Source organism: Oxyura jamaicensis, chromosome 13 (assembly GCF_011077185.1).
Source record: "Oxyura jamaicensis isolate SHBP4307 breed ruddy duck chromosome 13, BPBGC_Ojam_1.0, whole genome shotgun sequence".
In the NCBI taxonomy this organism is placed as follows: domain Eukaryota; kingdom Metazoa; phylum Chordata; class Aves; order Anseriformes; family Anatidae; genus Oxyura; species Oxyura jamaicensis.
The window spans coordinates 15,762,231-15,767,540 of NC_048905.1; positions in this window are offsets into that span (position 1 = coordinate 15,762,231).

Here is a 5,310-nt window from a genome sequence, read left to right on the forward strand (position 1 = left end):
GCTGCTTTGCCTGGCACCTTCTCAACTGCCCACAGACATTGCAGCCCCCTCCCCTGGGTCCTTCCAGTGCTGTCAGGGGTCACACTTGGTGAGGGGGTTTCTGGTTTCCTTTAAACCACAGCAGGAATTTCAAGGCTGCCATCAACCGTCCCCGCTTGACCAGGTTGCTTGTTAAGCCCCAGGATGAATTCAGCAGTGAGCCACGTGGGACCCCCTTGCTCTGAAGGGCCACAGACACTCAGAGGTGCCAGCCCATCGTGGCCAGCGTGACAGCAATCTGGAAGCCAGCCCTACCTTGGAGACAGCCTCAGCACCCCAGGCATCGTAACAGCTTGCTTGGGAAACCCCCAGTCCTGTCAAGGGCACCTCTCTCCCAGCTTTACCCAGCCTGATGCACCGCAGCATCCCAACCGTGTTTCCGATGAACCCGCCCTGGCTGGACCGACACCAAACTTTAAGGGCTCTTTTCTCCTGAAATCTTCCTGGAAGGCAGAAGGAGTCCTTTGCGGACACTTGCTCTTAGGGACTGACTTCTGCGGAGGCTTGTGAGGATTTGCAGGCTGCAGGAAGGGCAGCTGCTCGGCGAGGGACGGGAATTGAAATGGATCCAGTGAGCAGCCGCTGAGCCAAACAGAAGAAGTCTTTAGCAATAATAAACACTTTCTATTTACAAAGATATTTCCCCCCCCTGCAGTAAATAAATCTGAGTAGTGTAAACAGCATTAACGCTTCTTGGATAAAATACACAAACCCTTCCCCAGTGTCGGGTTTCCTCTCCCTGGGAAGCGCCTGGCTGCTGCCTCCCCTACGGAGATGAATCACAAAGCCTTACCTGCAGAGGCTCATGACTCCAGCCCAAAAGACAAGAAACAGAGATTTCAGGTCTTCCTGAGAACAAGGGGAGATTTTGAATTCTGTTTGTCTTTGCTTAACCCCAACCTTCCTCATCTGCAGCCCCACAAAATAGAGGGATTTTATGACTGCTCTTTGGGGAACGGCAATGAGCCCCTCAATGACACAGCAGCCTTGTAGACCCAACTGTGAACCCCGGGATGTGCCTGAGGGGTCAGACCACCAGATCCTGGGAAGAGCATCTCCTTCCCCAGGAGTACAGGGCTAGAGGTCCTACTGCGAGGTCTAGGGGCTTTGTGGCACTACCGAGCTCACCAGGATGTTATAACCCTCCAAAACAAGACCTGATGTCCTCACCTGAGACCTGATATTCCACCCACCCAGAAGGCAAACTCGCTGTTTTCATCCACCTCTGCTGGTTTTCTTCCTCCCCACCTCTCCCTCCCTGTCCCGCCGCCTCCTCGTTCCTCTCCAGTGCGTCCCCATTCATTATCCCCCTCCAGCAGGACTCTCTGTACTAAGCAAGCCTTCAATTAGTTTCTGTGAATCTTTTTGAGAGTGCTTCAGCTGTTTCAAGGAAATATTCAAATAAATTAGGCTATCAGACTGTGACAAACTTATTTGTGAATGGCCATCACTTTCTCTTGCACTTGTTTTAACCTCTGCCTTCAGACGGATGTTTAGTTTGAAATGAAATCCATTGGCAGTGGGCTCCGTGCGCACTCGTACAAATACTCAAAAATCAATCACATAGAAAATGGCACTTACACAAATGGACACTTCTGTACACAGCTCAGAGTAAGCAAGAAGCAGAAATAACAGCTGCTCCACCAAAAGGGAGGAATCGCGAGACATAACCCAAAGCCCAACTAAAAAAATCCACTGCAATAATAAACATCTATTATTTAAAGATTTTACTGTGTAAACAAAGCTGAAAGCTGAAATTACTGAATCGTTAAGACCATAAATATTTTTACTTTGTTCTGTAGCTGCATGGGGAGGCCAGAAGGAGAGCTTTTAAACAACCACCGCCTGCCCACCTCCCCAGTAACAGCTTTAGGAGAACTGATCCACAGCATGCAATGAAATTAGAATCAACAGCATGCAATGAAAAGGGGTTATATATATATATATATATTTGCCTGCCATTTTAAGCTTCTACTATCTTCATAACAGCATAAGCAATGATTGCCATGATAAAAAGTTCTAGCTACATTTAGTAAAAGCCACATCCCTGGGAGAGACTGAATCTCCAATTAATTTCAGTCTGTAGGTAATGAGCTCACGTGTTAAAGACGTGGCAAATGCTCCTTCACGCCACACTCTTGCTTTCACACATCTGCCTTGTACAAAGATCCCGATTAAGACCACCTAATCTGACATGCCTCGCATGCTGCTGCAGGGAATTGATGGGATTTATCTCCCGGCTCTTCTCACAGCTCTGTCCGAGAGGTGCTGGGTGTGGGGACAGAGCCCTGCACGGTGACATCCCGCTCAGCAAAGCCTGCAGCCTGTCTGGCCCTTCAGGTATGTGGCATACAGTGGAAATTCATACCAAAATAAAAATCAGGGTTGTGTTTGGAGAGGGAGGAAGAGAATAGAAAAAAAAATCTACAACAGAGAATAATAGAAGGAAGCAGAAGAAGATGTGCTTTGGTTATGAAATTTAGTGCTTTGTTAAAGCCCAAGAGACAGAAACCTGCCCGCTTGCTGCTGTGGTGGCGATAGCAAACTTATCTCCATCAACAGGCATGAAACTCTGCCAAGTCCTCAATCTACAGCACCCATATGGGGCTTCCATCTGCTGGTTTGGGTACCCAGCAGCTCACAGACCTGGCGTCTTCCTGGGAAGAGCCACGATGCTCCATCACAAGCCCAGTTCCGACACATCCTCCCAAAAGCTGCTTGAAGGAACTCAGGTGGAGTTACAGCTTGTTTGGCCTCTCCTTTCTTGTTAAGAGCAAAGTTACTGCTGGATGCCTTGTTAGGCCTGGCCAAATTAATCTCCCAGGAGATTAAAGCACCTCCCCACAAGCATGTAGGCAGGGTAGCTGCCATGTGTTCGCTCGCGAGCCCTGAGAGGCACCCTGTCATCCTGGCCCCGGGGAGCACCGGCCAAAAAGGCAATTACACACAATATTCTGCTTCCTTTTAATTCATCAGTGTGTTGGAAGAAGTACGTTTTATCTTCTCTGGTATAAACAAAACAATCCTCTTACCTCATCGTACAAGCTTGTAATTGTCTCCCCACATCAGATACTTTGAGATAAATCTTTTAAGGTCTTTGCATGGCTCTCTGTTTCTCCCGCACACACCAACAGGCATAAACAGAAAATAAACCCACTGAAACTCCTGAGCAGTGCTACGGGGCCAAGCTGATATCCCCGCATCTGTTTTCTATTTCCCCCTGCCCCGTATTACAGATATACGATACGGTACGATTCTGGAGCAGGAAGGCACAAGAAGTAGCAATTCAACCTTCAAGGAATGATTCACTGTCACTTAGTCATATTGTCTGTATATGAAAAAGAAAAAAAGAGATAGAAAACAGCTCCCACAAGACATTTCTAGCTCTCACATGTTCTTATTTTATTCCTTATCCTGCAATTTATCTTCTTGTTTTCAGCAAGCCAGCAACGAAATAGAAAAACCCTAAGAAATCCTAGTCTGACGTATCTTTCTAGGGAATATTCATTTCCACACATAGCTGCATAAGCCATGGAAAAGTCTGTGCCATCACTGGAGAGCAAACCACTTGACGAGTAGCGTCTACAGACCTTAAAATGGATAAAAGCGAGTCTCTTCTGGCCTGCTTCTCCTGATTTAAAGGTCTGATAGACGCCCGATGTCAGCGTGGTAATCTGCTGAGGTTGGCTCTGGGCCACTTTGTATTGCAGGAAGAGAGCAAACGTTTGAGCATCCTGAGCCAAATTACAACAGACTGTTATTTTGGGATGCTAAGCTTTGAAATCTGAATTCATTTAGTTTATTATGATGTATTGGAACTTCCTTTAAAAAAAAATTAAAAAAATAATAAAAAAAACTAGTTAATTTCAGTTAAATTCAAGAGGCAGATGAAATCATTCCCTGCCAAGAAGATACAGAACCTATCTTGTGTCTATAAACCATGTAGTAACTGGAGATGCGTAGACAGAAGTTGGCTTCTGTTATCCTATAGACTTTGGATGATGTTCAGCTTACTGAAACTCTGCCTTCAGGACCAACCTCAGAACAGCCCCCCATAGCTCAGCACAATCATTTCTTCAGCAAGATATAAGGAACCGCTTTCTTCTTCTTCTTCTTCTTCTTTTCATTTTTTTCTTTTTCTTTTTTTTTTCTTTTTTTCTGGTTATTATATTCTTCAGACAACGGCCACCTCAGGCACGAAGGAGAAGCAGGTACATAACGAAGCACAGGATGGAAAACCAAATGAAGACCACCTTTAGGAAAACAGAGTCCTAATAAATTCTCCCTTGAGAGCACAAAGTTCAATGACATTACAGGGACACCTCACAACACACCAGGTCGTGCCTTGTGCCAGACCAGTGCCAAGGTCCATCAGACCCACAGCAGCCCCCCTTGGGACCCTGTCACCCTTCTCTTGGCTCTGTGGACGGCTCCGACCCACCACGGGGCAGCACACTCACCGGCGTGGTGTCGGGAGGAGCTGTAGGGCCGGCAGGGAGCCAGCTGAGCACCCCCCCCCCCTTCTTGGCACTACCAAATCCCACTGGGCAGGGTGGGAAATCGCCTCAGAAACAACTCAGACAGCCGCCTGCTGCGAGGGGGGACTTGTGCCAAGCTCAGCCCCAGGACAGGGAGATGGGCGAGATGACCTGAGCTGTCAGTGTGCATTAGGGCCGCTTACAGACTCCTGGATCAGCCTCTGTAAAGTTCAGCGTTGCGGCTGACTCGCCCCACAAAGGATGCTTTTTCATCTGCCAGGTGCCAGCAACTCTCCCTGCCTCCGTCAGCCTTGCACAGTGCTCGATGGAAGCCAGGCAGCTCCCCAGGTCCCCCAGCAGAGAGGGACAGCTTCCCAGGTCCGGCTTCCCATTGGATTCATGACCCGAACCAGCTCCTCAGCAACCAGATCTCTCCTGGGCAGCGGGCAGGATGGTGCAGGGAAGTGAGCAGCCCCAGCAGCAGCAGACGACTTTCTCAGGCTGTGAAGCTCTGTGCAATGAAGGCGATCACATACCTCATCAGCTCCTTCATGTCTGGATTTTACCTTTTCCTTCTGCTTCCTCATGGCTAGCAAATCTGTGTGGCAAGAATGAGACATCCCCATTCTCTGCCGCCTGCGCTGGGGGCTCTAAGCTGAGCAGAGCTTCACCCAAGCCCGTGATTCCGGAGCATTCCTACATGCACACATGCACAAATACATGGACAAAACCACGTATGCACACATACTTATAACTTAGGTATTGTGGGCTCATCATCACTGCAAGGAAGCAG